The 10125-nt window shown below is 51.3% G+C and overlaps 1 long non-coding RNA gene and 1 other non-coding gene across 3 annotated transcripts; both read right to left on the bottom strand.

The window, feature by feature from the left end:
• Positions 1–6379: 6379 nt before the first annotated feature.
• On the bottom strand, positions 6380–10076 carry LOC115273832. 2 transcript variants are annotated; one of them, XR_003900974.1, is made up of 4 exons: positions 9901–10076; positions 8639–8701; positions 6831–6939; positions 6380–6744 (listed from the first exon to the last, which is right to left on the bottom strand). It is a non-coding gene; the product is annotated as an uncharacterized LOC115273832 (long non-coding RNA). The 2 variants fall into 2 exon arrangements; XR_003900975.1 differs by lacking the exon at positions 6831–6939 and having other exon boundaries at positions 9901–10074.
• LOC115275584 lies at positions 7727–7860 on the bottom strand. The gene has a single exon (XR_003901645.1). It is a non-coding gene; the product is annotated as a small nucleolar RNA SNORA71 (small nucleolar RNA).
• Positions 10077–10125: the final 49 nt, after the last annotated feature.

Below are 10125 nucleotides of genomic sequence, written 5' to 3'. Positions count from 1 at the left end.
GGGGAGAGGGAGAGAGAGAATCCCAAGCAGGCCCCACACAGCAAGCACAGAGCCTGAAGCAAGGCTGGAACTCATGAACCATGAGATCATGACCTGACCTGAAACCAAGCGTTGAATACTTAACCAACTGAGCCACATAGGCACCCCAAAAAGATTTATTTTTAAAGCTCAAATCTGTTACTTGTATTGTTCAACTTCTGGGAAAAATAAAGGGAAAAATAAGGGAAGGGGTGTGTCTTTTCTTCTCTAAAAACTACTTTGGAGCCTTCAACCCCAAAGTGCCCAAGACAAGGAAACAAACACAAAACTTGGCCATCTTCTCTATATGTGCAGAAGAACCTGTAATAAATATTCACAGAGGTCAATAATTTAATCCGGAAGCAGGGCATCTGTTGTATCAAGTGTTTTCATACATCTTCACCACATCCTTTTAAGGGAGGTAACAGAGGCCCGGAGAGGGTGAAACTTGTCACCCAAACCACCTGGCTGGGTTGAACCACGCGTGTGACACGAGCCCTGTGCTCTCACACTCACACCAGGCTGTGGTCCCAGGCTTCAGTGCTCCCTGCTGTCCACACTGGCCATCTCTAAGCCTGCTTGTGCACATGGACCACTCCTCCTTTGCCCAGTTAATTCTACTTCCTCAGGGAGACCTTCTCTGACTACCCCCCAACTCAAGATGTCAGTTGTCTCTATTTAGTAACACAGCACTTTTCATTTATCATAGCATTAGTTAGTTTGTAATGATTTCTTCATATGTGGGTTACTTGCTTATCACGACAGGACTATGGGCTTACAACCGCCAGACTACACTGGCTATGTTCCATTGCTTAACACAGAGGCTGACACTTAGTAAGTGCTCAATAAGCCAGTAGTGACTGAATGAATGAACAGATCCTGGGAACACTAAGCTTGCCTCCAGGAGATGGGGCTTGTGCTGGAGAAGCACTACAGAACTCGAGAACTTGCTGTCCTGCTTCCAGGAGGCTCTGGAACATCGTCTGGGGACTCCATCAGGCACACCTGATGTATGCCTGGCCTCACTCTGCCAGGATGGGGAGGAGGGATAACAGAGAGTGGGGAACCTAGGCCAGAGCAGCTTCTTTAAGATTCTACAAGATGCAGCTGCCTTCCTGTAAAGGAGACATCCTCATAACACTCTCCTTACATGGAATTAGCCTTGAACCCCTCATCACCTAGATCTATGCTGCCCAATAAGGTAGCCACCAGCCCCTACAAAACATTCAAAATGCATTTAATCTAAACCAAGATGTGTTACAAGCATAAAACATACAGATTTCAAAGACTTAGTTTGGGGGAAAAGTGTAAAATATCTCATTAGTAGTTTTTAGTATCGGTTACATATTGAAGTGACAATGTGTTCTTTTTTTTAAAAGTGTATGTTCAGAGTTAGAGAGGAGCAGAGGGGCAGAGACAGAGGGAGAGAGAGAATCTCAAGCAGTCTCCGCACTGTCAGTACAGAGCCCGACGCGGGGCTCACACTCACTAACCGTGAGATCATGACCTAAGCTGAAGTTGGACCTTAACCAACTGAGCCACCCAAGCACCCCTTCAATGACAGTATTTTCTAGTGTAGTGGGTTAAATAAAATATATTACTAGAATGTATTTCATCTTCTTTTTGTTTCTTGAAGTGGCTGCTAGGAAAATTTTAAATTACCTATATGCGTTGCATTATGTTTCTATCGGATAGTGCTGTTCTAGACTATAAGCTCCCTGAGGCCCCTCCTCTGCCTCCGTCAGAGCTGTATGCTGAGCTTACAGCGAGGCTCAGCACAGCTGATTGGCCATAGATATCTGAGGTGTGAATTAGTAGAACTTCCCATCATATGTATGTGAGCCTCTTGAGGGCAGTAACTTTCTTATTTGTCCCTGCGTCCCTATTCTCAGCCCAGCGACCTGACAAGTATTTTTTTAAATTTTTTTAAATGTTTTATTTAGTTTTTTGATACAGAGAGAGACAGAGCATGAGAGGGGGAGAGGCAGAGAGAGAAGGAGACACAGAACCAGAAGCAGGCTCCAGGCTCTGAGCGGTCTGTACAGAGCCGGACACGGGGCTCGAACCCACGAATGTGAGATCTGACCTGAGCCGAAGTCGGAGGCTTAACCGACTGAGCCACCCAGGCGCCCCCTGACAAGTATTTTTTGAATGGACAGGTGAAACTTGATTTGTTCAGGTCCTGTTCTCCTGACTTGATTCTGCTATATAAGTCTTACCAGCTGCTTCACCAGGGCCTCTGTTACCAAGCACCTATTTTCTGATGGGATCATGTCTTTTCTTGACCCTAATCCTGGTTCTCAGGCCACTTTGGTAATACTCTGAAGGTTTCCTCGAGGTCGGAAGACCCAGGATGACTCTGCTTCAGACACAGCAGTGAAGGAGGAGCCAGTTGATATGTTGGTGTTGGGTGAAATATGCCTATTATCTCTCTCCATGTCAGGTTCACAAGTTCAAGCCTAAAGATTGTTGAATTAGACAGGGAATATTTTAGGAAGGCTGGAAAATAGGCAAAGTGAAGCAGATGGACAGAATAGTAAAGTACCCTAATTTCCAGTTTTCCAGTGCAAACAAGCATCTGACAACCTCATATGTGCACGCTATTTATGAAATCAGCCTGCAACATTTTTCACTACTTACTAGACCAGGAAATGCAAAACGAGCTGAGCCACTCACTAGAAGTAAGACAGGTCCCTACGTTTCTCTGAGCCTTGGCATCCTCCTTTATAAAATGGAAGATAATTAAATGTACCTCACTGGGTGGTTGGGAAGATTAAATGAGATAATTATATAGACGGGCTTATTTAGTACAGTGCGTGGCATTTAATCAAAGTCCAATCAGTGGTAGTGATGATTAACACCAGCCCTACCGGGATGTCTGCAAATTAGCAAAGAAGAAAGTATCTGTGGTGACACATTGACAGATGACTCGGTCATAATGACATATTCATTCTTCATGCTACCAACACGCTAGACATGCTCATCAAATAAAAATAGCTGATATTTATTGAGCACACACTATGAGGCAGGTCCTGTGTTATACATTTAACTTGCGTCATCTTATTTAACCCTTACTATTGGAGGTAGGTGTGGAGGGTCAAATTACAGAGCCAGAAACTGAGGTTCAAGGAGGCCAAATGACAGGCCCCAGGCCCCACGGCAGTTGAGGGACAACATGAAAATTCAACAGGCTCTAAATGATTTCACCAAGCTGTTTCCTAATGCAGGTGGAGTTAGGTATCCTGGCGACATGATGGTTGTAGTCACGGGGACAGAGAGGTCTCTGTGAGCTCTTCCTGGTGCACACTGTCAAGACCATGGTTGGCCTCATTTCTCACCCTTGAATGCTGAGTTCTTTGCATGTTTCAGTCACTGTACTGGTAAGTAACTCCCTGCAGGCTGTTAGGCACAGAGAGTCATCTGGCTCCCCTAGCAATGATGCAGTGGTGATGAGTGTAAGGTCTCTAGGAAAAAAAATGGAAGACAGGCGTTTTGGGCACTTGGCTACGCCTTACAAAAATTCAGGGAACAACTGAACCCCAGGCCTTCTGGAACAGTGACGTGGTCTGGAAACTGGAATACCGTTTTTCCCCTGTAAGCATTCTAGAAACGATTCCCCCACCTGCAATGGGAGCTCAGCACTCTGCGCCTCTGAACTCTGTGGATAAAGGGACTCTTCCTGTCTCTTCCTGTTTCTGCAACCAATTACTCTGGCTCTTAACATACTTGTCACATTTCCCACGAGGAAACCTGTTCTTAGGACCAGCCCAAGGTCACGGGTTAGCGCTGCCTTTCAGGTGGTTCCCTTATCCACTGAGCTGCAGGTGGGAGGGCGACAGGGGAAGAGTTGGCAGATGTAGAGCCTGCCCTCAAGACCAGCACAGCCTGCGGGAGAGCCACTCATAATCAGGTGCAGCACTGCAGAGGCCTCATTGCCGCCTGTCCCCTCACTTCCCGGGGCCTGCTACCCCAGAGGAAAGCTTCCTGCCAGCCCATTCACACCGGGAGGGAGGCAGCATGGGCTGCTGTGAACACCCGGAGGGGAAAGGCCCTCCCTGGACTCAAATGACACCTCCCAGGTGAGGCCTTCCCTGTCTGCTGTTTCCAATGCTGCTCTTCCTCTTGCTCCAGACTTCCTGGGTCGTTTCCCTGCCTTATTTTTCTTTCGCTTAGCCCTTCTCCAGCATACTACACATTTTCGTACTTTGTTTATGGTCTGTCCTGGCCCCCTGAAATGAAGAATCATGAAGGCAGGTGTTTGCTCTTTTGCAGTCCAGTTCCTAGAATCGTGCTTCACACAACGGACACTCGATGTGAATGAGAAGTGGGCGGGGCAGAAAGTCTGCTCTGGCTGGAGATTTAGCCAGGAAGGCTTCCTGAAGGAAGTGACACATGCTGAGTCAGGCCAGCATCTGAAATGAGGCGTGCATTCCAAGCTGGCGGGCCAGGCAAAGGAGAGCACATTCAGGAACCTTCAGTAGGGCATGGCTGAGGCCAGCAATGCTCGTGCAGAGTGGTGTGTGACAGGAGCAGGGACAGGCAGACCATGGGCAGTGAGGAGGGTCCCGCACATACCCTGGAGAATGGGCAGTCTGTGCTCTAAGGGTCAAGCGGGGCAAGGGTTGCAGAGGGCGGGGGAGGGCAGACAGAAGAGGCTGGGTCAGGGGTGAGGGTTGTTTACAATGTGAAAGGGAACGAGTTTTTTTTCGAGTAAGGCTGTGCTCTGAGCACATCCTGTGTGCGTGCTGCAGTGCGTGCTTCTAGCGTGGGACCTCCCTGACCCTCATTCCGTGGTAGTACTAGGGTGCTGCGGAAACAGGGCAAGGGAGGAGTGAAACCTCCACAGCCTGACCAGTTGGGCTTACTGGAAAGGAAATACTGGTGACGGGGCCAAGACACAGTCAGTGATCACGCCTCTATAGCCCCAAGACTCCTCGCCTCCCCTCCATTTCTCCAACCGAGGTGATGTCACCTCTTCCCTTCTTCCCAAGCACTCGCAGCCCCCTCCTACAGAGCAGGTACCAAATGGCAACAGGGACCCCTCCCCACCCAGGCCACAGGACTGAAGTGCAGGGCGGAGGTGGGGGATTGTAAGTTAAGAAAACTAGGGAAGGGAATGCAGTGCAGACTGTGCTACTGAAAGAGGACACAGCACTACTGAATCTGATGGGAAAGTGCACGGCAATGAGGGGTTGGTCAGTGCTGTAGAAAGACGTCTACAAATGTCAAGGCCACAACCAACAGTTAAAGTTCACTGAAAAGGAAAGAACTTTGGGCAAGCTGGAGAAAATGCATTCATTTTTCATTAGAGGGCCGCCGGGGGCATGGCTGGATGACACTGACCCAGAAAGGAGTAGGAAGGGGATGTTCAAGAGAGATAATGGGTGATGACAGGCTCTTGGGTAGGAATTAAGGAGAGGGGTCAGGCAGAAATGAGGACCTCTGCCAGAACTGGGCAGAGTAGACCCTTTAGCTCCCAAAATGCCTCCTGTTGACTGAGGCTATCAAGGTGTTGAACTCACAAAAGTAGGGCTGACCTCCTGGTTTTGACCTCAGCCCCATTCAAAGTGATTTCAATTTCCATGGAAGAAATGGACAATCAACTCCTCCCTTTCCACCATTGGGAGAGTTCCTCTGTGTGGACCTACCCACTGGTGGTGAGGCGCGTACGTGCTTAGCACACTGCTGCCATTACTGTCACCGAACAGGACTCTCAAAGGACAAACCTACCTTGTGGTAACAGTAAAAGAAATCCCAACACCTGGCCTTTGCCTACCCCAACCCGAGTTTTCCAAGGGACGGGAGTTCCTCGTCCACACCATACCCACCCCTGCAGAACCATCTCCCGAAATCCCCCCGGGGAACCCTCCTCCCTAGAGCTCAGGGCACTCCTGACTTCTCTGTCTCTACGTCCACCCCACAGCCATCCTCTTTCCCTCAGCCCTGCAGCCAATGTTCAACCCCTACTTCAATTTCTACATCCCAACTCCTAACCCCTAGGTTAAGCCTCAGAAGTGCCCAAAAGGAACATTTCCGTGAGTAAAAACTGGAAGATCTGCTTGTGACCCACTTTGTACCTACCCTGCCAGTACATAGAGGTATGGAGTTTTAATTTTTACTGTTTATTTTTGAGAGAGAGAATGAGAGAGAGAACAAGTGGGGAAGGGGCAGAGGCAGAGGGAGACACAGAATCCAAAGCAGGCTCCAGGCTCTGAGCTGTCAGCACAGAGCCCAAAGCAGGGCTTGAATTCAAGAACCGCAAGATCATGACTTGAGCTGAAGTCAGACACTTAACCAACTGAGCCACCCAGGCACCCCTGGAGGTATGGATTTTAAAAAAGAAGCAAAACAAAACAAGGAGGGCAGTTTCAACATTTATTGGGTGGGTGAGGGGACAAGGATGCAGAGTGCGGAAAACTCTTGGTTGTAAAAAGTTACAGGAGGAGTAGGCAGGGGGCCGTGGAGCGTGCTGCTGGAAGGAAACCAGACTTCCTGGTCCACGGCGTGCGGTGTGACGCCTGCTGGGGGAGCAGCAGAGCCAGCCGAAGTCTCTAGCTCAGGACCTCCCTCTCCGGGGTCCAGGACTTTCCCTCTGGCCTGCTCATGCAGAGAGAAAAGTCCCTCCATGCGGTGCTGAGGCCACAGGGTGTGAGAAGGTCTGGCAACGGTTCACGTGGCAACATCATTCTCCACTCAGCCAGGGTCCACGATCAACTCCGAAATAATCTAAGGGAGAAAGCCCAACGAGGCCAGCAGCTTGAAATTTCTGTATCAGAAACACAGGCCAACTTAGCCCCTTGGCGTTAACTCACCAGGAGGAGGTCCCTCTAGGGCAGCTAGGACCCAGGCCACCCTGAGAGGACCAGTGTCTCTGTCCCCTTAAGGATTCCTCCAACAATCTCCAGATCCAAAGCAGCATCCCTAGGGTGAGGAGGACGCCACACAGCAGATGGTCACAACAAGTGTTTGGTTTCCAATGTCAGCTCTCATCTTTCTCCCAGCTGATATCGGTGAGAACGCCCCCATTAATCAGGGACAAGCTGCCAGTTTTTCTTCACACCGAAAACAGCTCAAAAACAAACTTCTGTGCTCCCAGAGAAGGGTCAAAATAAAACAGCCTCTTAGCAAACGGGCCTTTGCCGGGCAGTTACAGTAATTGGTAGACAGGTGGCTGGCAGGCCCAAGCTCAGAGGCCCCTCCCACCGAGCCCCCCCCCCCCCCCCCCCCCCCCCCCCCCCCCCCCCCCCCCCCCCCCCCCCCCCCCCCCCCCCCCCCCCCCCCCCGCGCTGGAAGTGAAGGCCACCGCCTCAGCCTCCCTCCACCGTCATTACATCCCTGCACCCCTGTCTCCCAATGGCGTGTGCTCCTCCTCGAGTCAAACTCCTTTTCGTGTTGCTCCCCCGCCACCCAGTACTTTTCTATTTCCCATCACATTCCACCTCTTCGAAGGCTTGCCCAGGGCCGCCATATCCAAAAACAGGCTTCCCTTTGAGAAACATGGCAATCAGTATAAACCCCCCAGGATCCCATAACGTCACCCTGGCTCTTTAAACTCTGGAAGGTTTCTAAACCTTGACACAGACACAGCCCAGTTTCCTGTAACAGGAGGCCAAGCTGAGAGAGGCCAAGCTCGTCTCCTGTCATTGACTCTCACAGAGCGGCCCTCAAGGCCTGAGACCAGAGGGCACTGGCTGGGGAGAAGCAGGAGTGTGTGAAAGCGTCAGCATTTGAAAGGGATGGGTGTGGACCCTCCAAACACGGGAAACTGCTTTCAACAATTCCTCTCCCTGCATTATCCATGACCAGAGCACAGACAGCTCGTGATCGCTTCCGAATGCAGGTCCATGCAAGGGGAGGGAGGGAGGGGGGAAGGGGGGGGAGAGAGAGGGAGAGAGGGAGAGAGGGAGAGAGGGAGAGAGGGAGAGAGGGAGAGAGAGGGAGAGAGGGAGAGAGGGAGAGAGGGAGAGAGGGAGAGAGGGAGAGAGACCTAGGAAGGGGAGCAGGTGCCATTGGTCTGTGGGGTCGGCTGAATCTGGGAAAACCACGCAAGCACAGAACCCCATGAGTGGCCATTCTTTCTCTCACCCCATAGAACCTCCCTGCCAAGAGGAATCAAATAAAAGTCATTTCAGAAAAAAATGCTGGGAAAATATTAGGGTGCGAGAGAACAGGGATCCTTGGTCTTAAGTAGCACAGAAGTCATTACTATCATAAGTTTGCTTTTTTTAAATGAAGAAAATAAGGTTCTGAGTAGGTTACTGACTTAGAGAGCGGCAGAAGGGGATTCAAACCCAGGGGTGGGAGTCTCTGATGCGCGGGTCCACTTGCTTCCCATTAAGAATGTGCTTCTGCCGTCCCGCCAGGGAGGGAAGGCAGATCCCCCAGAGAGGTCTCTTTACCTAGTGAGACTCCGGAGGCCCTCTCTCTGCAGAACACATGTCAGGGACCAGATGTGATCTACGTTGCCTGGGGCTTAGGTGGGGGACAGACCTGGGGACTCATGGACATTACTTCTCACCTCTCCGCTCTTCTTTACCTGCATATGCAGCCCGAGGAGCCCCCACATGATTGTTCCAGATGCAAGGAACCAACACGCCAGAGAACAGAAAAGAGATCTTACCTCGAGGACACTAGAATGCTCCTGATACAACTCCCATGATGCCTCTGCACACGGTGGGCTCATCTGCAATAGACAAGAACCCAAGAATTGGCACCCACCATGTCCCCACTCAGAGCAGAGCGGCACAGGAGTCAGCAGATGGTAAAGTACGCATTTGACAAATGTCGGCTGTTATTACATCCTAATAATAGGAAGACACACGATTTCTTCATAAAGAAGCCAGTAGTTAACCCTAGAGAGGAAGACAGTGCTTGGTCTATGACAGGGTGGCCGATGCTATTAATGCATAATTAACCAGTGATAGGCTAAAAGGACGCCAAGGCTGGATTTATGGGCGTGCCCCGGCTGCCCAGCGGCAACGATGCTGGGCCTCGAGAACTCAATACATACATACGGCCTGGTTCCCAACAGCGGGGCAGAAGCAAGAGCTCCGACAATGACACTAATGTACACACAACTGCCCCGAGGCCCTGGAGGCCCAAGGTGTCTGCACAGAGGGAAAACTCCTGGAAGGTGTGGATGTGGACCCTCCAAACGACTCTTTGTCTGAATCCTCCGCCTGTATTACCACTGAACCCAACATTGGCACCAAGTGACAGGAGACATCTACAAGCAGGCAGGAAAGAGGATGGTGCGGGAAAGCCCCAGGTTTGGAAAGGACAGGAATGGATGTTCCCAACATGTGGAAACACTTTCAGCAATTCGCTTTCCCGCACTATCAAGGACCTGGACACAGGAGGCCCATGTCAGCAGCCTGCTATCTGCCCAGGCAGGGGACAGTTGCCCAACCAAGCCGAGGACCCCGAGCATCATCACCAGTTCACGCAGAGATGCCACCTCCCCTCATCAAGAGGGTGCACATGAAGATTGACTCCCTGCAAAAACGCCTAAACTCTTTATTCTCCCCACAAATACAAACTGAGTACTTACTATGTGCCAGCAACTGCAGGCTCCGAACCAAAGAACACAGATAAGCCTTCTTTCCCCCCAGAGCTCCGGCAGTTTCCTCATTTGAAACACAGTGAGGCTCCGGAGAATGAGTTCACTTAGCCAGGGTGATGCGCGGGCCACCGGATGAGACAGGATCCGAACCCAGACCTCTCTGGCCCTCAAACCCACCCCCATCCACACCAGGCCTCCTGCACAAGGACTTTCTCGGCACCCGCAGGAGCTCCAGAACCACCACCCCGGCCCCCCACCATGTGTGTAACAGGAAGGCGACGAGCCTCCTGCTTGACGTGCTCCTGAGCAGCAGCACTTACCCGGGCCTCGCCCCCTGGGCACAGCGGGGGCGCATCAGGCGCCGCCGATCACGGTCCTGCAGGAAAGACAGGGGTGCTGCGGGACGCACAGCCCCCAAAGCCGTCCAAGGGAGAGTCCCCATCTGCTTCCAGCGCCCGCAACACCTAGGCAGGAGACAGCACGGGGAAGGGGCTTTAGCGCAAAGCAAGGACACAGAAATCAGCCTCCGCCGCTCTGGGGCCCCG

Source organism: Suricata suricatta, chromosome 12 (genome assembly GCF_006229205.1).
Source record: "Suricata suricatta isolate VVHF042 chromosome 12, meerkat_22Aug2017_6uvM2_HiC, whole genome shotgun sequence".
Lineage (NCBI taxonomy): Eukaryota > Metazoa > Chordata > Mammalia > Carnivora > Herpestidae > Suricata > Suricata suricatta.
Note: the sequence above shows the minus strand (reverse complement) of the source record. Positions and strands in the feature narration are given on the sequence as shown.